We start from the raw sequence: 22,378 nt of genomic DNA, 5'->3' as shown, positions 1-22,378 counted from the left end.
CAATAATGCACCTTTGTTAATGGATTCAAATTGCAAGGGAGGTTTCACATTTAAAATTCACTGGGTTTACAGCCATATGATGGTTAAAGAAAAATAAAACAATCTGCATCCAATTTTTTTCTGAAACATTTATATATCACTAGCCATCAGCAAAAAGTGTTTTGGTTATTTATTTATTTTTTTCCAACCCTGTGGATATGTTCTTTACTGGGCGCTGCTTAGAATTTTTTTTTTTTAACAAATCCTCTGTGCTTCCCTACAAATCCTGATTAATGTTGAGGTGGCTGCTGTCAAAGAAAACAACGGAGGGATTCTTGCCTTGGAGAGGAGACCAAGTATAAGCAAAGGGATAAAAATGCAGAGAAAAAAAGCTCTGAATTCCTTCCGTTTCTGCTTTCTCTTTTTCTCTTTCTTTTGAGCTCTGGGCTTTTCTTTTCTTTCTCACTGTCTCTGTTCCAGATGCGTCTCTTCTTTTACTACACGTTCCTGTATAAACTCAGAGAAACGCTTCCAGGGCACTGGAGACAGTCCTCTGTAGAATGTGTGCCATCCACTGTCCAGAAAACAGTCTCAATAACAAGGAATCCTAAGTGTTCCTGTTTGCTGCTCCCGCCTCCAGCATCCATTGCGTCTGCCTTCAGAGCCATGCTCCAGAGTGGCTCTGAGTACTTGGGAAGGCTAAGGTTTCTGCCAAGGTGAACACACAATTGCAGCAGTGACGCCACAGTTTGACCACAGTAACAAGCCTCAGGGGGAGTGCAGAGGCCCCGTGTGCCCACTCCCCCCCCCATCACCTGCAGACCACCACCTGTTCCCACTCTGGTGACTTTGATACTGTATGGAACTCAGCTAGGGTCATGGGCCACAGAGACTTCCTGGTTTCCAAGGCTTCCAATTACTCAAGGGTATCTTTATCAGAAAGCTACTGTTTTCCTTTTTAAATTAAACATGCTACCTTTATTTTTAAAGTTAACAGTCAGTGAACAATTTTGCTGTGCTTTTGTGGGAGGGATTTACTTTTTATTTTTTAAGTTAAAGACATAAAAGTAAATCTAAATCACTTTTACAGACACTAGATATGATTTTTATCCATTTGGGGACGATTTTAAAAAACGAGTCCCAATCGTGCAAACATAAAACTTTAATGTGCTCATAGGTACATTGCACGGACTTGAGCATTGCATTTGGTTCTGCAATATTGACTTCAATTGCACACGATTTGTTGCCCTTGACTAGATTCTGAATCCCTGCCCCAACCAAATTGAAAACATTTGATAGGTGCTATTGAGACAATTTTTAATTCACCTTTTTAAAAGAAAGCCTTTGATCAAAAAATTGGAATTTCTGTATTAATCTCTTTGAACTACATATGGAGATCAGTGTTCAAGCTTATTTTTTCAGACAAAACTTTAAGGAGGGAGTGCATTATCCACTTGTTAAGTTCTTCAGTGCTTTTTGAAAAATCTTTAAAAGAATTTTCCATGAACTGAAGTTTTATTGCATTTCCGATTGGAGACATGAAGAACATTTAATATAGGCATATGAAAAAGAAGCCACCAGGGGAAAAAAAATGAAACACTGAAGAGATTCATAGTTGATTCAGTATCCAAGACAGATAAGACCCCAGTGACATTGGATATCAGATGAGGCAAATGTCCATTCTAATAAAATAAAGAGGGAATCTTTGAAGACAAATACATCTTCTGCCTAAAGAAACCACTTGTACTCCACATTGGATGAGAATGCCCTGCTCAGTGTGACTTGGGTTTAAAGAATTTTGGAGGCCATGACAGTTTAGCTTTCTCCCTGATCAATATTTAAGGCTTCTTATCCCGTCCCAGACACTGTTTGCTTTATTTTAACACGAGTATTTTCAATCTTACAAACACAGGTATATAGAAAAGTTCTCTTCTCCATTAAGGGCTTTCACTGACATTTGGTTTCATTGTGTGCATTAAATCTGTGTTAAAACACAACCACCCAATGTTAACAAAAACGGCAGTGAGGGACCTCTGATTTGCTAGCGTATTTCCTTTTAATCAAAGACACCTGTTTTTTTACAGCCCTAACTCCAAATGATTCAATCTTCTTCTTTTTTTTTTTTTTCCATTTTTTTTCTCCACTCCCCCTACCCTCTTTTGAATAGAAGACCTTCCTCTTCTCTAGCTGGTACCATCAAAATGCATTGGTCTCCTCTGCCCTCCCAAACAAAAGATGTAAACAATATTCATGCCGGGAGAATATAACTTAAGCAATTCACAGAGTATACAAACATTTATTGGTACAAAACCTGCAACATGAGTTTTTTGTTAAATTTTAACAGTGTTTTCTCAAATCTTCAAAGCTTGCCTTGATGGTTTGCTGAAGTAATTGAACCGCTCTTGAGTTGTTTTATATAGGACATCTTATCTTTCTTTCTTTACCCAGGCTGTGGCTTCTTTTCTATTCCCATGAAATCCGTGTACACACTTTAGAAGCCCTCCTGAACAAGCTGGCTTCTAACTTTCACAGAGCCCTTAGCACAATTTGAATACGAAAGAGATACTGAATAAAAAGCTTTAATCTCTTGTCTGTTATGCTGCTTCCTTGCCTCTCTTCATCCCCTCCTCTTCCAAGGGCTTTTCTGTGTGAGGAAAAGCAACACTTTCTGTTGAAAGTGAAGCGTGAGGCTCAAGAAGATGCTTTTGCCAGGCTGGGATGGGAACGCGGCTCCTGCAAAGCTTCCCCGTCAAAATTTAGCTCCATTTGTGCGGCCCTGCCTTCTGTGTAAGCCTTTGCAGGTAAAAGATTAGTAAAGAGCTCTCCGTGAACAAAAATCATTCAATCAGCAGAATGTACAGGCAGTATCAGATGTGCTCCCCACCTCCGATACCGCAGGGCTCTGTCCTCTGATACCTCTGCCCCTCGGTGAGCTGGAACTGCTTGAAAGGCTTTTCTGTTCTCCGGGTCTCTTGTCAATTTGAATGCCAGGAAATGAGCCCCCTTTGTGAGATTAATTAATAGCAGGAGCAGATCGGCGGAGCCCAATCGCCACGCAACGGAGCTGTAATTGCTACTTTGTGGAGAGGAAAGAAAAAAAGTTGGGGTTGCAGTTTAAGAAGAGGGTTTAAGGAAAGTTCTTTGAACTAGAGGTCTCAGTGCACTGGATTAAGGCAAGAAGCAAGGAGGCCTTTGAAGTTTGCTAAGAGGTTTTGGGAGGGAAAAAATTTGGGTGGCAAATGGAAGCTGGCAACATCAAAAGCGAGCCCTCGCACCGCGCCTCACCTGCTTGGCCCCGGAAAGGGGACCACGGGCTGGACAGCGGCTTTGTGGGGGTGACAAGCAGGGAAGGCGAGGCGGTGGGTGGGAGCTTGTTTATTTGAGCTGCTAAGGGCACTGCTGCTGCAATGCGTGGGCCGTATGCATATATAGACGTGGGCACGCTCAAGTAGAGGTGCTGCTTTGAGACCCTGCCCTTGACAAGCACAGAAGGAACGTACAATAGAGTAAAGGATGGCAAAGCTGCTGGCTGTCATCCTTCCACGCTGCTCTCCCTTCTAAGAACTTCAAAGACATTTAGAAAAGTTTCCCTGCTTATCGCTTAGCAGTGATGTATTGATAAGAGGAAAAAGAGATGCGATCATTCCAGAAATCATATCCCTACCCTGTCTGGAAATAAGAATCAGCATAGGCCAACTATTCACAGCAGGGGCAATATCGCCCCCAAGGGGGTGAAACTGATTCTTGTGGGGGAGGGGGCGGGGCGAAATACAATCATAGACATTATAATAGTTTACAGTGCATTGACGGATATACAGCGTATCTTTGCTAATAAAATTTCATGGGGACAGGACAATTAGAAATAAAATGCCTAAAAATGATCTTTAGAAGACATCATAAAAAATTAAAAAACAAACGCTGGGGATCAATGGTATGTGCAAATTTCTAAAAAGCAGCATGAATTTCTCATTTTATGAATCGTATACTAACTAGAAGTTAAAAAGCGTTCGCATTTTATATGTTGGTTTTGTGGGATTTTAAAATATTTTTGGTACTTAAAATATTTTTTATACTTCCAAATCTCATATTATTTTTTTCTAATTTTGTTAAACTTGTCAGACTGATGGAATTAGAAGTTCTACATATTTTAATTGAAAGCTTTAGTATATTTCAACTCTTACCATTAAAGTTTGAATATAAGCTCAGATATTTATGGAAAAAGTAAAAAAAAAAAATTAACCTTCCTCAATTTTTTTTTTTTTTTTTTTTTTTTGCTATTTTGTGAAATATTTCAAGTTCTAAACAAGCATTTAAAAATGATCTGGTAGATTTACATGTTTTATAAATAGAAGTTATCCTATTGATTCAAACTTTGTATTCATTTTTCTAAGCAGATATGGCTAGCATTAATTTCAAATGATAAGAAATATTTAAAGAGAGGAGCAAAAAATATTATCTAAAATTTCTTGGCTTCAGATCACTTAATAATTTAAATTTAAGGGCTTTGTTTTCATTTCTAATTCAAAACTCAACTTCCAAGATAAATACATAAAATTTTAATGTGTACATATTTAGGACTATAATTTAACTATAATTTAATAATCAGAGAATCTTGAGTTCCTATGCTTTTAATACTTTTAATAACAATGTTCCATTTTTCTCCCATTATGATGACAAAGAATATTTGCAAATCGAGAACCGATCGTATTCTGGATTGGAAAAAAACCCAAAACTTTTCTAGGTGTGCCCTGCAGTTAGATGCCATGTTTCTAACCATCATCACCATTCAGAACATTTATTCTCTACTGACTTTGAGAAAGAAGTTTTAGAGGCTCTCCCTTAAGGTAGGTGCCTGTACAGAGCAATATGCATAGGGAGCCATTGCTCCTTTCCCATGTCTTTGGTCTGTTGTGTTCAGAAAGGTATTCAGTAGAGTGACAGTCTCAGCAAAGTGTACTGGCGCCATTTCGGGGCTTCCTTTTCATCGACGTCCAATACCACTCCATGCTGCACCAGCAGGTTGGCTCAGCCTAGCATTCAGCCCACAGTGAGCAATCGATAAATGTGTTGACTGACCACACTGCTGCACCCAACACATCAACCCACTGACTTTGCAGCCTCATTACAGAATCATCTTGGGGGACCTGCCATTTTGAAAGTTTAACAAATATCTTTAATACAATGAGTGGCTGAATAAAGTAGCTAGTAATTATGAGTCCATTGCCAGAATTCCCAATCCTCAATCTTTCCAAACTTGCAGAGCACACGTCTCTGTTTCAAATAAATGCCCACGTCTAATGGCTTACCTCACTTAGAGAAGACCTTTCAACTCTATGCATAATAGAAATTATGCACACATAGGAATATGTTCAATATAAATGACTTGAAATATATTTCTTACAATATTGCCTATGCCCTAGTCTATGAGCTGTCAAGAAGTTGCATATAATTACGCTCATTAAGAAAAACAGACATATATTCAATTACCTTCCTGCTGCCAATGCAGGAAACGTAATAGCTTCCTTTTTTATTATATCGAATATCTTAGTTTATGCCACGCATGTTAAAGTTTACCACTCCTTGAGGCTTGCAACTGTAATATTTTTTAGCTATTTGGAGGATTATAATTGCATGCACACATCAATTATGGATTGGATTCAGCATTTTCAGATAACTTCCCAAATCACAAAGAGAGCACAGTGGTCTCCAGGCATTTCCAGGCCAGTTTGATTACAGGTGTAGTACACACAGCCTCGTTCTCTGTGATGAGGGCTACCCCTCCCTGCCAGGTCTCTGGGAGAAGCACTGACCACTGCTTTCGCTAACAATTTCTTCCTATTCCCCAGAGATGCCTTAATGAGCCCCTTGGACATGGCCAAAGGCAATCTTGTTCCCTGGGCCAGTAAGGTGAAAAACCAAAGCTTTACCTACCAGGCAAGCAATAATTAATAAGGTATCTTTGATTCATCTCAATTCATTAACAAAGTTACAAGTTTGACGGCCTCAAGGAACACAGTGTTTGTCATTTCATTTACAAGTATTGAATGAAACACGCATGCCAAGGTATGTTAAAAAAATTAACTTACAACAAAAATAAATGAATGTAGAATACTAATTGGGAGAAAACGACTGACAGATACTGCAAAAGATTGATTTTAGGAAAAACGGAGAAATCTGTTTTTTGTTTATTTTAAGGACAGGAAATGAATACTGATTAGAGATGTATAGGCAGTTGCATTGGGCGGCATTTGGTAATGTTTTCACTGGATATTTGATTTGTCTAAGTTTTTCCCAGATTTTAGATTGGATGCCAGTTATCAGAGTTAATTTTTAGTCTAATAGTTGGATTTTCCTGGCTCTTCAGTTGCAAGTAATTCAAACCTAAATGTCACCTGGCCACAGCAAGAAATACTTAGTTTCTGTAGGCAAAATAGAGCTGAGATGATGTGGTCAAAGAAATATTACCCAAATGGGTTTGAAGGAATCTTGAAATACTACCATTTTATTTCTTAAATGTGTTGTCTGGATAATGTGTGTGTGTGTGTGTGTGTGTGTGTGTGTGTGTGTGTGTGTGTGTGTGTATTTCCCCTCTAATCTGGAATGAAAGCAAAACCAAAACAAAACAAAGTCATATTCCTAAATAAACAATATTAGTTTAAAAAGAAACCGCTCGGGGACAGGGATGGCATATTTATCATTCTAGGTGCCCATGGAGCTGTTGCATAGAATAGCCATCCCTTTAGATGGGGGAGGGTATATCTCATTTGCATTTGCTCTGTTCTGGTCTTGCTTGAGTCCTGTCTCCACAGTGAATAAGGTAACTGTGGAATGCAGCGTGGAGGTAGCATAAAGGTGATGGCAGAGTCAAGTTGACTCCCTAATCAGCTTTGCTGGGACCACTGCATGATAGATAGCCTCTGTGGAGAAATTTAGATAATATATACAGCATCTCCTGGAACTGTCTACCACATATAACGGCTGGAGTCGAACTATTCTGAGCCTTCCGGGGAATTTTGGAAATACTGTAGTGAGGTTGCAGTGACATCTAAAGGCAGAGTCTTCAACGTGTGCTGCACGTCTGAACAGCTTGCTCCTTTCTACAGATGCTTTCAAGCGTAGCCTCTGACAAATTCCTCCTAAAATCTACACAAAGCGGTTTTACCTCAGACCTTCCCTTTTCTCAGTCTACTGTCATTAGAGAGGGAATTTTCTTGCCATCTGGGAAAGGCTCTCCTGTGTTCCATATGCCATCATTGCTATCATTGCTGTAAGGTTCTCTTCTTCTCTGCACTTTACATCCTTAAAAACACTTTCACCACGTGTCTTGAGGCCAAACCAAGCTTAAGTACATAAACCCATCTCGAGTAAGAGTGTTCACTCCCATAGAGCCAAAATCCAGTCAAATGTACTTGCCTCTATGTAATCTTCCTCTTCTACTTTCCTGGACCTGAACAGGATGATCCAGAGGTTATATGAGTTTCTGCTGAAGGGTACACACTGACCAAGCCATATACTACTCTTGTGAATTGCATAGGACTGCCTTGCCAATCTGGTTAAGGAAATAATTCATTTTTAATGTTGGGTGCTCACATTTAAAGTGTACTCTTTTTTTGTTTTGTTTTGTTTTAAATAAAATGACATTTTTCTTGGAAAATTCAGTAGACTTCTTTCCTACCCTCCATCACTAATGGCAGAGACTTTACCTTTAACATCCTGCAAAGGGGGCTGCCTTCCCACCACCACTTCCCCAGGCATCCTGGTCATAGACGCTTCAGCGAGCTCCTCTCTCATTTCGCCTGTGTCCATAAGTCAGTGAATCTAAAATACTGCATGCTTTGATTAGTCTTTACTATCCTTAAACGATCAGATTCATCGCATTGGTAAATGTGGGTGAGGGAAAGAAAATCAGACCATGTGCACAGGCAACAGGGTGTTTTGTAGGCAGGTGATTCCCAGCAATGTTAGAACCTAAATCTGTTTTCTTAGCTCCCCATTGCAGGAATGAGAGTTTTTCTTTTCTTTTCTTCCCTTTTTAATGGCCTCTATGAAAGACCTATAAGGTTGAGTTGAATAGTTGGAAGATAATAACTCTAGTGGTAAAGGTCCTTGCATTCGTCTGCCACCCTGCCCCTGGCAGTAATCCTGGCTTTGGGGATCTAAAATTTCCTAAAGATGTATTAGTGTCGTATACACATGTGCTCTTGTATGCTCATAATCCTTTTCACTAGCTTCTTAACTGCATGCTTTGTATTTAAATTTTCCTTCTGACCAAGTAAATCCCTTTGGATGAAGTGACAGCATCTTTTCAGCACCCATAGCTGGTGACAGCTGGTGGAGAGACTCTGAAAGACTGCAAAGTGTTCCTTACTAGCTTTCTTCAAGACCAGTGCCAGCCACCAGCTGAGCGATTTGTTAGTTCTCCCTTCAGGCATCAGTCAGTTGAAGAGGCTCACAGTAAATGCTAAAGAAGAATAATAGATATTAATATAAAAGACAATATCTGTGCTTCTGGCTTACCCATGCCTTTAATTAGGTACTTATTTATTATATGTGAACATGGAACCTTTTCATTAATTCTGGTGTAACCCTTTATTAATACTGTACAAAGTATATTTTGGCATCCAAAATGCAGTGAAAAATGCAGCTTTGAAAGCAATAATTGCTGATAACCTTTGAAAGAACGGCTCATGGAGCCAGATGCGTGTTGTTTCCCCTTCTTCAGAGAAGTTTCCTTGTGAATATCTAACTTGTAATACATTTTGTTGTTTTAAATGAAAATTGAAAGATGTCTTTTCGGGGGGGAGTGGTTTCTCTCTGGCAAATTGCCATTATTAGATTATGTAATGAGGTAATGAGAACGATTTGAAAGTAAGAAATTAGACTTTGAATTGATGTGGACATTAGCTGTAGGTCGGCCCTCATGTGGAATTATTTAGTTTCAGATAGTTACCTAACCAAATGCTATTTTTATATTTTCTGAAAAAGCAAAATAAAATAATACTTTCAAGAGAACAAAAGATACTGTTTGCAAGCAACGTTTTGTGGTAGATTTTTCTTCATAAAGTTAAATCCCTAAATACAAAATCATTTGCTCACATATAGAACAAAAATAACATGCAAACTGATATTCCACTTCTAAGGATATCTGGTTATAGATTTTCATTTACATAACACCCTTATTATTATTATTATTATTATTATTTTACCATTTTTTACCTACTTTTTCCTTAATTATTTTAAGGATGAAAAGAAATTGAAAGATTATTTTATCTTTCATGTCTGTCTACGTATAAATACATCTTGAAATTGGGCATTGAGAGAGAAGGAGGATGGCTGTTGAGGAGATGTACCAGATCCCTGTGGAAACTTGACAAAACTTAAGCTGTAATCAAAGGGCTGAGTGCTGGTCATCCCAGAACCTTGAGCATTTCTGCTTGAGATAAATAATTTGACAATGCAAAATTAACAGGAATGTCCACCATTAATATTCTGGCTTGGCATTTTAAAAAATTAAACATAAACTTTCATATGTATATGTGTATTTATACACACAGACATTTATATATACACAAATATATATATATATATATATAAATGTGTGAGTGTGTGTGAATGTGTGTGTGTGTATACATAATTTCCCTTTTGCATATCCGATGTTTTTTTTTTAATTAACAGAATTTTACTATTAAATGAATCTGACATTCTGAGAATATATTAAGAAATTTGAATACTATATTTTATGCTATGATTCAGATTTTACAAAATCTGTTGCACTTGAAAATTTACTAAGTTAAAAAGGAGAAAATTAATTCAAAAATAAAGGAAAAAAATCATGTTACTCTACCATATATTTTGGGGTTGTTAACAGTGTATTAGCAGCAAAAATGATTCTGTACCTTTTACTAAAAGAGAATAACACAATTCAGAGTTTTAAAATCTGCATTTTCATGTTCGTCATTGTGCATTTAACATGCCATATTTTCTTACAACTGCACCTCTGAGTGGAGGGATGGGATCCTGCACAGAGTGGGGAAAAAGAGAATTGGAGACTTTTACAATTATAAAAATGTTATTGCTAAGCCCCCGAAGTGCATACTCTGCAAACATCAAATGATATCTTTTCCTGGAATATGAGAAAAATTACTAAATTCAATAAGCCTAGTATGTTAAAAGGATATTAAATAAGCTGTTGAAAGGACAAACATTCTTCTATAATCAATTAAAAGCAAGCAATCAGCTGATAATAAAATTGAAATCTGAGTTTGTTGCATTGTTGCTTGAACCAAAAATGCACATGGACTTTCAAATATTCAAGTATTTCACCATCATTTCTGTGTGTGTGCCTGCTGAATTATTAATACGGGGCTTATGCTGTGCTCACCAGCTACTCTTGAATCCATATTAGTAAGCCACAATTTGATGTGTCATAATGAAGGGTGAAGGAGATGTCTAATAAACCTATAATCTATCCATCGGTGAGCACACATTGATATCTGTTTCTTGATCTATAACTTTTTGCACTGAGTAAATTTATTTAAAATAGGCTTTGTGTTTTTATGTAAGAAATTGCTTGTTTTTAATTATTTTTTTATTTTTGCTTTCGTGGTTGTTAGGGGCATACACGCATGTGTGCTTGTGTGTTTTAATGTGTAGTTTTGTGTCCTATAATTTTTTGGTGCCTCTTTACATCACATATTCAAATGCAAATATACACACGTATATGTACCACATACCTGTATATGTGGTGTCTGTTTACATTTTCTGTCATGTAGTTATCAAGCACACAACGTAGACTTAAAGGATGTCAAAACTGACAGCCCCAGCATGATGGATGATGCTGTGCTAGACTGATTCTTACCAGGTGTGGTGTGATGGGAATTCAAATGCTATTCAGAGCTCTTATTTGTGTTAGCAAAGTTTTGCTTTCCTGTGAGTTTTTTTTTTTTTTTTTTTTTTGAGGAGGGGGGAGGAGAAGAGGACTTCTGAACTTGTAATCTTAAACCTTTTTGTAAGATGTTTTGAATAGTTTAAGCAAAAATCCATGGAGTTTTCTTCCAATATGTACATCTGATGCATGTTATCCATTTTTAGATCATTTACTCTTCAACACACATTTAAGTAGTCTCAGGTTATTATGATAAATATTTTCAAAGATTTTAAATTAGTGATCCTGTTATCACTATTCTTTTGGGTATGCAAATGTTTCCAGTGACCCCCTTAACTGGGCAGAAGTGACTGCTCCCTGCCTGAGTCCATGAAAACACCAAGCCAAAATTTTAATAAAAATTTTATTTAGATATTTTGAGCCAGCTACAAGTTTGAGGGGTGACTGAAACATTCTCTGGTCTCTATGCAGACAATGCCTGATCTCTAAATTAAATCTGATACTTGATTGGACCCTCCCTACTGGGCAATCAGGGCAGAAGAGTGAAGATCTGCATGGCTGTCTTGAATTTGTTCCTCCAGAGTACATGTCTGCACCTGAGATAATCCTGGACGTAAACCGAGTATGCTGCTATCAGAATGAAGGTTGTTCATTTTCCATAACTAAATTCAAATGTCTTCTGATAAAAAATAATGTTCTTTTCTTTTTGGCCATTTGAGTTTGGAATGAGAGCGCTTAATAGGTAAATTTATGCTGCATAATTCCACAAAACTGGATGACCTGCCTCAGGATGCTGTCAAATATAATCTGTCATCAACAGAGGGGAACTGGCAATTTAAGTCCTCAGTGGACCTGAGGGATAGGCTCTTAAATTCCCCCATTTCCTTGTTCATCTTTCCAAAGAACACTGATTTAACTCAGCCTTTGGGTATAGATGGTCTCAGAAGCCTGTCCCACGATCTGAGGTAAACTGCATTCCTCACCAAAGTCCCAAAGAACAGTAGAACACAAAACCACTACACAAATGCTACAATATTTACAACTTTGATCTCTCTTCAAGGATACACGTGAACATACAAATAAGTGAGGAAGCAATTGATTCTAACTGCAATGAATTGGAGCCATTTGTGAAGGCTGACTGAAGACATTCGACCATCTTTACTCGACAGGTGATATAATTATTTCCTGGAAACTGTTGTATCCTGAAGGTCAGGTGTTGAGATTTCCAGCAACTGTAGCTGGAAAGCGCTCATTAATGCAGACACAAAACTGTTGCTTCTACAATTTTTTCTACTACGTGGTATCAACTCAGCGGACTTGAGTATGACCAATGGGAATTATTTGGCAATCCTCTAAATTTCCCATTACATGTTTTCATTATTATTTATTTTGACTTTTACCTAATTTTACCTTGTTTCAAAAGCGCTTGATACATAACCATCAAATGCCACAACCACGCCCCATCCTTACTCTCATAACTCTATGTACCCATTTCCTATACACTTCCTTGCCAATTCTGTTTCTTTTGCCTTCTAGGCAATATTTTCATTTCACCCTTTTATGCCAATCTGCCCCCAAGAACATGAGACTAACCATTAAGGCCTGTTTTTCCTAATTTTGGCTTAATCCAGTTAGGCGAGGAACTTGAAGCTAGTCTGCCAGCCCTTTCCAGGGAAATGGGAAGTTGCCAAAGTTGCCCTATAACAGACAATGGAAGTGTGGAAGAAGAGAAAGGCAATGATATCTAAGTGCATACAATGATGAGATGCTTTCGTTCTTCCTTACAGTTCCCACATCCTCTCTAGCAACTTGCCTCTTCTCAGGCTTAACGTTCCGTCTCCGTTCCTACTATTGCAAACTAGTTTTTCTTATTATTTTTATGTGAGCATAGGGGTAACAAGGTCTGAACAGTGGTTGAAGAGATAGATAGCAGGTATAATTATACAGATGTACACAGTACAGTTCCCGGCCAGGACAGTGGTTTCAGAATATAAGGTGAAATGACTTAACTTATGCTTCAGGGAAAAGTATTGGAGACTAAATACAAAGTCATCCATGTATTTGGTAGAGAAAGTTCTTACTAGGAAAAAAAAAAAAGAAGAAGAAGAAGCAGAAACCGAGCATGGCATGTACATAAGATAAAGGTTCATAGAGAAAGACAAAATGCTACATACTTTCACCAAAGAGTAAAAATAAAGCCTATGATAAATTGTCCGAATGAGACACATTTAGAAGTGAAGAACTGCTAGTAATGAGTGTGCTGGGACAACAGATGCACACTGGGACCACCCAACACACCAGTATATTTTTTCATCCCTACTATATATCTCATTCCACAAATATCCAATGAGAACCTACAATGTGCTAAATATGTGGTGTAGAGGTTGGGGGTTGGGTCCTAAATGACAGATGTCTGTGTGGAACTTGCTAGAAATCCACCCTCCAGTGGGCCAAGAAAAACCTTTCACAGGGAAGTATGTCATTGGAGGCATTCCTCTACAAACTACCTGAAGAAGGTGCTGAGGAGGCTGCTAGCCATCGGGAGTTCCTGGCTGCCATGTCCTGTAGAGACCCCTGTATGGGGGACACTGTGTGTCCTGTAGGAGCCTGGCCTGGCAAAGCTGTGGGCATTGCAGGAGCCTGCTGATGAGGACACTGGAATCAGGAGTCATAAACCCTTTCTCCTGAAATGTCTTTCTAGCACCCTCTACTGACGAAACTTACCATTACCATAACTGACCAAGAAACAAATATTAAAAGGGCCCAGAGCCATTTTCACAGGTCAGGCAACTGAGAGAAACTTTAGAGTTGAGAGAAAGCAATGCGTTTCTAACTGGCCAACACAGTTAAAGCACATCAATCAGAGGCCCACTCCTCAGGGGCATCTCCTTTGGGTGTTTCGGGTTTTATGTGTTTACTTGTAATGAAATGCTAATTCTTGCCATTCTTCATGTATCAACTTTAAGCGCTACCTACCAATACCTTACTATGACGGAACAAGAAATGTGGCCAGCATTGCTTCCTTCTCATTCCAGTGTTTCTTAGTTATGGCTGTAGTGACTCATAAACCTTTAAACGATATACTTAAACCTTCTTTATAACCATCATTTAAGACAGTGGTTTCTGACCCCTCACTCTCTGACAAACATCAGTGTCTCCATACTTCCTTGCAGTTCCCAAATCCTCTGTAGCACACCTACCTCTTCTCAGGCTTAATGCTACATTTCCATTCCTACTATTATAAACTAGTTTTTCCTATTATTTTTATAATTAAGTCATCCATGCTTTGTCTGGTAGTCATTTCTGAAAATCAAATCCTAATAATCTTTATTTTTAATGTTATGATTATATGTGTTCAATTTTGGAGTATTATTCATGGGAGTCAGTGACACAAATGTAAACATTAAGAGAAAATATATAAATGTTAAATGAGAAACATGCTATTCTTATGATCATGTAACCAATAAAACTTGGAGACTTTAGAAACCTCAGAATTATGGTGAATGATATAGTTGAGATGTTCCAAATATACACATTTTTTCAAATCTAATTCTACAGCAGTAATTCTAAACATAATTCTATGCAGTAAACTATTATTTTTATTGTTCATTCCTAATATACTTTAGATTAAAATTACAAACTATTGTTAGATGTTGTTCATAGAAAAGTAATCTGTGTTCGTAGCATTAAATCACACAGAGAGATGCTCATATGCTTCCATGTGTATATTTCCTCATCAGTGTTCTTACAGAAATATAGTCACGATTTTAGTTTACTTTTTTAAAGAAGAAATTGTGCTATATATATTATTTTTAAAATATTGTTTTTATTTTGAAATTACTTTTTGTTGGACAGATGAATTGCAAAGATATCACAGAAAAGTCTTTTATGCCTTTACTCATGTTCCCTAATGCTAAACTCTTACATGACTGTGGATTATTTATGAAAACTAATCATTAATATTAAGTAGATCACAGGTTTTTATATTCCATAGTTTTTCCCACTTATACCCTTCTTCTGTTCTAGGACCCAACCTGAGGTACCACATTGTGTTTACCTTCTTTAGTATCCACCAAGCTGTAACAGGTTTCCTTGTTTCCTTGTCTTACTTGACCTTGGCACTTTTGAACAATATTGGTCAGTTATTTGGTAGAACAACTCACAGTTTGAACTTGTTTGATTTTTTCTCACATTTATGAGAGTTTATGGATTTTAGAGGAGATGTCATAGAGGTGAAGTGCCCTATTCTGTGCATGATGTACAAGATGTAATCAATATATTACCGTTAACTTCGATAATTTGGTTAAGGTGTGGTTTGCCACATTTCTCCACTATAGTTACTGGTTTTATCTTTTCACACTTAATTCATTAGCAGTGACTAAGTCTAACCAACACTCAAGAAAAGGAAATTAATTCCCAGCTCCTTAAGGGAAGAATTTCAAAGAATCTGTGGATACATGTTAATAGCACCATAAAATTAACACATATTTGATGGTGATATTTTAAGGCTGTATAAATACCCTGTTTCTCCTCAAAATTTTGTCGGTGAGTATGTCTGTAATTATAGTCACTGTTGCCTCCTAAAGGAAATTTTCTATTCTCCTCATTCCTGGGTTCTTCTAATATCTAGAAAGATTTTATTTTTAATTTGCAAACAGTAAAAATTTTTTTATAGTGTACAATTCTACAAAATACAGACTCATGTATCTACCATACAGTACAACATAGCACAGTTTCATCACTGCAAAAGTTCCACTGTGTAGCCTCTTAGTTGTCAGTGCCTCCCTTATCTTTAATTCCTGAGTACCACGGATATGTTCATAATCTCTACAGTTTACCCTTTCCAGAATGCCCTATAAGTGTAACCATAGAATATGTATCCTTTGTCTCTGGCTTCCTTTACTTAACAAAATGCATTTAATATTTATCCATGCAGTTGCATAAGCCAAAACTTTATTTCTTATATTGCTGAGTAGTATTTTGTCATATAGATGGGCTGTTGTTTATCCATTCACCCCTTAAAAAACATCTAGATTATTTCTAGTTTTTGGTTATCATTAACAAGCTACTATAAAGAGCTATGTGTAAGTTTTTGTGTAAATGTAAATTTTAATTTATTTGAATTAATAAGTAAGAGTAAGAGCCGGGACCTATAGAGAGTGATATTTAACTTTATGAGGAAAATGCCAAACTATTTTTCACAGTACCATGTTGCATTCTCTCTAACAATGAATGAGAATTTCTCTGCCTTCCACCATTGTTATTGTCAGGTTGTTATTGCTGCTGTAGTTGTTGAGTTTTGTTTGGCTATTCTATTGGGTCCAAAATTTAGTAAAAATACTAAAACTGTAGTTTTAATTTCCACTACCCAGTGACTAATGATGTTGAACATCTTTTCATACGCTTATTTGCTATCTATTTATCTTCTTTGGTGAAATGTTCGTTCAGAACTCTTTCCTTATTTTCTGTTGCATTCTTAGTGTTTGTCTTAAAGATTTCTTAATATAGTCTGAGGACAAATTCATTATCCATTATGTGATTTGTGAATATTTTCTCATAGTCTGTGAGTCGTCTTTTCATTGTCTTACATTCATGTTTCACAAAATTAAAGCTTTTAGTTTCAATAAATCCTAATTTATCAAGGTTTACCCCTTTTATGATTTGTGTTTTTTGTGTCATATTCAACGAATCATTTAGTAACCCCAAATAACACAGATTTTCTCATATGTTATCTTTTGGAAACTCTAGATTTATTTTTATGCTTAAGCCTATGATCCATTATGAATTAATTTTTGTATATGTGTACTCACTTGTTCCTATACTGTTTCTTGGAAAAACCAGCATTTCTCCATTGGATTATCCTTGAACTTTGTCAAAAAAATAATTGATCTTATGGATGTGGGCCTAATTCTGAGTTCTCTATTCTTTCCTCCCCCCTCCCCCTTCTTAAATTTCTACTCTTTTTCCACCCCTGACCTATGGCTGTTGCCGTTTCCCCTTAAGAACTGGATCTCATAAGGTAGGATGTCTCTTCCTGCACCAGGGTATGGTCCATGGTTCCATTTGGAACATGAACCCAAGACCTTCTGGGTGTAAAGTAGATGTACTAACCACTACACTATGGAGTGACTCTTGAGTTCCCTTTTCTGTTATGTGTGTGTTTATCTTTTTACCAATACTATACTGTAATGATTACTATATCTTTGTAATACATCTTAAAATTAGTTGTGTGAGTCCTCCAACTTTGTTTTATTTTTCCAGAATTGCTTTAAATATTACAAGTCCTCTGAATATCCAAATAATGTCAAAACAAATGTCAATAGCTCTAAAGAAATATTATTTTAGTTTTTCAGGGAGAGTGCATGGAAACTATAAATCAAATTGGAATAAATTGATAACTTAATTATATTGAGTCTTCCAGTCTATGATCATGGTATATATCACCATTAATTGAGTTTTTTAAAATTTCTTTAAATAATATTTCATAGTTATCAACATAATGATCCTGTATGTGTTTTGTGAGTTTCTACCTATTTCATTATTTTTGGTGCAATCATAATTGGTATTTTTCTTTTTTGTGTTTCAGATTCCAATTGTTAATTTCCATTCAAATTCGTATACATTTTTTCTAATTACAGTAGTTAGATTCCAGTATACTATTGACTAGAAGGGGTGAAAACGTATATGCTTCCTTAGCTGTAACATTTAGTCTCTTATTTTTGAGTACAATGTGAGCTGCAGGTTCTGAAAGATGTTCTTTATGAAGTTAATAACTTTCTTTTTATTCTTAGTTTTCTGAGAGTTATTTTTATTATTATGAGTGTATGTTTAATTTTATTAAATAAATTGTCTGCTTCTATGATTGATATGATTGCTATCTGCTTGATATGATTATAGTTTTTCTTATATGTTTTCACTGTTAATATGATACATGTACTGATTTTCAAATGCCAAAGCAACCTTTTATTCCTGAGACAAATCCAATTTGGTCATTTATTATAAGTTTAATTTGCTAATCATTTTAGGGAATTTTTGCATCTATAATACAAGATATTTTGGTCTTCAATTTGGTTTTCTTGTGATGTCCTTGGGTTTGGGATAATTTGGAAAGTATATTCTTCCATTCTATTTTCTGAAAAGTGTGGAGAATTGAGACCATTTTTTTCTCTAACTGTTTAATATAATCCAGCAATAAAACCACCTGGTTTTCATTTTGGGCAGGTTTTCAATTGTTAATTCAAATCCTTCAAGAATATAGAATTCTTTAGTTTCCTATTTCTTCTTGAGGAAGTTTTGGTAATTTGTGTCTTTTAGGGAATTGATCTATTTCACCCAGGTTGTTGAATTTATGTGCATAGAGGTATTCACAGTATTCACTTTTTTATTCTTTTACTATCTGTGGAATCTCCCAGTCTTTTCTGAGTGGTCTGTATGTTGAGGCCTGCCTTCAATGCTTCTGCAGGTGGTTTATAGCTCTGAGAGATACAGCCTGCTAGCACAGAACCTCACGATTAGCCATAGGTGACAGATTAGAACCTTCTCAGGTCCTTCTTGAGCTCATTCACAGTTGTATACATACATGCTCATCATCTTCCAAATTACTGGGTATATGTTGTAGCTATTAAAAGTCCACTATAAGCCTATGGTCATTCTACCCTGACAAGTCTGATCCTGTCTGATCTCAGAAGCTAAGCAGGGTTGGGCCTGATTAGTACCTTGATGGGAGACCATGTAGGAAGACCAGGTGCTGTAGGAGTAAAAATAAATAAATAAAAATAAAAAATAAAAGTCCTCTATGGACAACCTTTTCTTTTAAGTTTTTTGTCACACAAATACTTTCTTTTTGTCATTTTCAACTTCTAGAGACTCTCTGAATTCTTTGATTTGTGACCCCTTCTTTCATCTTCAAAGCCATTAAAGTGGTATCTTCAAATCTCCATCTCTCTCCCTCTCTGTCTATTTCTCCCTTCTGCTTCTGTCATCACATCTCTTTCTGTATGTCTCTGACTCGCCTGCCTTTATCAGTATTCTAGCAATTATACTAGGCTCAACTAAATAGTCTACTCATCTCAAGATCTGTAACTTGATTACATCAGCAAAGTCCCTTTTGACATGTAAGGTAAGCTATTCACATGTTCTGGGACATTAAAATTTAGGGCATAAACATTTTTAGTGGGTGGTACATTAATCTGTCAACTGCATATGGATTTTTATTTTAATTCTATTATAATCTAAGGACATACTTTGTGTGTTTTTTATTTTTTTAATTCTCTAATGTGTTTTTTGTTATCCAATTTATGTCCTATTCTTGGTGAATTTTCCATTGCTCTTGAGAAAAATATGTATCCTCTGTTGCTGAAAGAAATGTTCTATAAATATCAATGTGGTCAAGTTGGTTGATAATGCTGATCTGGTCATTTATATCCTTATTGATTTGCTATCTATTCATTCTCTCAAACATTATATGATCTCACTCATATGTGGAATCTAAAACAAAACAAGCAAAACAAAATCAATCTCATAAATAGGACAAATTGGTGGTTGTCAGAGGTGGGAGTTGCTGGGAGGGTTAAATGGGTGAAGGGGGTCAAAAGGTACACACTTCTAGTTATAAAATAAATAAGACATCAGAGTGTATCGAAGAGTATAGTGACTATGATTAATAATACTGGATTACATACTGAAAGTTGCTAAGATAGCAAATCTTAAATGTCCTCATCATGAGAAAAAGAAATGTGTAACTATGTATGAAGATGAGTGTTACCTAGATTTATTGTGGTGGCCATTTTGCAATACATACAAATATTGAATCATTATATTTTGAATCATTATGTTGTATACCTGAAACTGATATAATGTGATATGTGAATTATAGCTCAATAACAAAAATAATAATAAATAGTATTGAAATTAGTTGGATTAAGATGATGGAATAATCAAGGACTTCATCCAATCTTCATTTTGGTTCTTATACTTACATATTTTACGTAATTATAAATACAGTGTGTATTCCAAGTCAATTTGTTGGAATTGCTATGTGATAATCATAGGGCAACTTCAATGTTTCATAATATTCCATAAAACCATTTTGCCTTAATTTACTTCATATGTCCATATTATTCTGTATAGTTTTACATAATTTTATAATTTTTTACCACTACATTTAATTGTGAAGGAAAAAAAACACTACTGTATGAAATTCTTTTTTTAATTTTTTTCTCAAGAAAAAAATAAAACGATTATTCATCAGTTTGAAATAAAATCTATCACTTTGCCAACTATTTTGTATTTGTTTTTTGTATATATTCTCTCCTCATTTCTCCTTCTTTCTCTGGGTTTAAATGAACATTTTTTGACAATCTATTTTAGCTAGTCTATTGACTTATTATTTATATGCCTTATAAAGTGTTTTAGTAGCTGCCCTAGTCAATTGCTCTAGTCATTGTTGCACAATCTGGGTCTATTAATATTGACCTAATAATAATCTAGGTCAAGTAATATTGTTTCATGAGAAGTGTACAGACTTTATTATGGAATATTTTCAATTCTTCTCTTCCATCCTTTGTGTCATTATTGTCATATATTTTACTTTTTTACCTCTCAAAAACAAATAATGCACTGTTATTATTTTTGCTTTAAATGTTAATTGACCTTGTAATTAAAAATATGGAAAAATAAATTTAAGGTTATTTCATTCTTTTTCTCAGTGTCCTTCATTCCTTTTTGTGAATCCAAATTTCTGACCTATAGCATATTCTTTTTGCCTGCAGATATTATTTTAACATTCATGTTGAATAGTTCTAAAATTAATTGCTTCAGTGTTTATCTGAGAAAATCTTTCTATTTTTCATTATTTTTGAGATATATTTTTGTTGAGTATTGAATTATTGATTGATAACTGGTTTTGGGGGTTTCGAGGTTTTGTTTTTTTCCCAGCACATAGCGACTTTGCTTGCATGGATTATGATAAGGAATCTGCTATACTTATTGTGCATGTTCCTCTCAAGATAATGTGTTATATTTATCTGGTGTCCTTGAAAATATTCATCTATTGATGTATCTATTGAATATGATATATCTAGAATTTGAGGATCTAACTTCCCAATAGAGGAATAGTGTTGAGGTAAATGAAGTGGCTTTGGCAGTGATGATGATACTCAAGAAATACCGCAACTTTTCACCTGCATTGTCAGGTGCACTGGGAAGTCATGTGACTAATTCTGGCCAATGAGCTATAAGCAGAAGGGTCATGTGTCACTGGCAGAGAAAAGTATAAACTGGCAGTGGACTTTCCTGCTACAGAAGCTAAGGAGGCTTCATTTTCAACGTGATGAACCCAGAAGATTATGTAAAATCTCTCAGCTTTCGCCTCTGAATGACTACTTCTCCTTACATCAGATCAGCAGTACAGGTGAAAAAACTGTTTTGGTAGTTAAGGAACCGAGATTTATGGGTGGATTTTTAACTTTAGTATGTCCTAACCTGTCTTGATAAATAAGAATACCATGAGCAACTTTACTCCAAAAGGGAAACATGTAATATTAGAGCTTTACCTTTGAAGGTAAAGACCAATAGGCACACAAATTACTAATAGAGTAAAATAGTAAATTTCAAAAAAAGCAAGGCAAATAAGAAGCATTAGAAAATTTTAAGAAATGAATTTTAACCCAATTGGAGAATCAGGGACACCTTCACAGAGGAGTTAACACCTGAGTTAAATTTCAAAACTTAAAATCATGTGTCATTTTATGCTTAAGATGTCAGGAGCCCAGAATTGTCATGATCACTCAATTAATGGCAGCATAAAGACCAAACTTCAGGTTTTCTTACACACTGCCTCTGAAGTAGCACTTTTTTTATTATGATAAGAATCTATTCATTAAATAGTTTTGATTAGACATCAGAATTGACCCTTTGCAATTTTTAAAGATGACAAGAAATGAGAGTAATGAACTGTTTGAAGAAACTTCTTAACGAATGTAGAAAACTGTCCTCCTCTTAACTTCAGATGATTTTCTCAGGATCTTTTAGATATTTAGATATTTAGACAGGATCTTATAGATACTCTGACAGCATACCTCTACCTCATCATTGAAGCGTCAAAGAAAATAAGTGAATATATTTAAAAAGGATGTAAATATATATGAGACTTTAATCAGGAAATTGAGATAATCATTTAAAAAAAAAGCATTGCTTTTATATCAGTCATTTCTTATTTCCTTTTAGAAATTGTCTAAAAAGCCCAGTGTAGATGCTCTATGTTCAGCTTCAATAAATTAGCTCTTGTAACTGGATCCAGTTCACAAAACTGCTCCAGTAATTTTCTCTCTCCTATATGATTGTCATTTTTGTCCTAATCATCTTGTTAGAAATGTTGTTTACTTGCTTAACAAAAGAGACTATTATGTGAATAAAAGAAGTTAGCAGAAGCTTTTGGTATTAACTACCTGTGTCAGTACAAAATTTCTCCAGTTAACATTCCTAGAAATGTTTGTATGTGTTCTTATAATATCT

At 35.8% G+C, this 22,378-nt stretch overlaps 1 pseudogene; it reads left to right on the top strand.

Annotated features, from left to right (window-relative positions):
- Nucleotides 1-18,502: 18,502 nt before the first annotated feature.
- LOC118606150 lies at nt 18,503-18,620 on the top strand (annotated as a pseudogene).
- The last annotated feature ends 3,758 nt before the right edge of the window (nt 18,621-22,378 follow it).

This window comes from Rousettus aegyptiacus, unplaced genomic scaffold (assembly GCF_014176215.1).
Source record: "Rousettus aegyptiacus isolate mRouAeg1 unplaced genomic scaffold, mRouAeg1.p scaffold_m13_p_7, whole genome shotgun sequence".
Classification (NCBI taxonomy): domain Eukaryota; kingdom Metazoa; phylum Chordata; class Mammalia; order Chiroptera; family Pteropodidae; genus Rousettus; species Rousettus aegyptiacus.
Note: the sequence above shows the minus strand (reverse complement) of the source record. Positions and strands in the feature narration are given on the sequence as shown.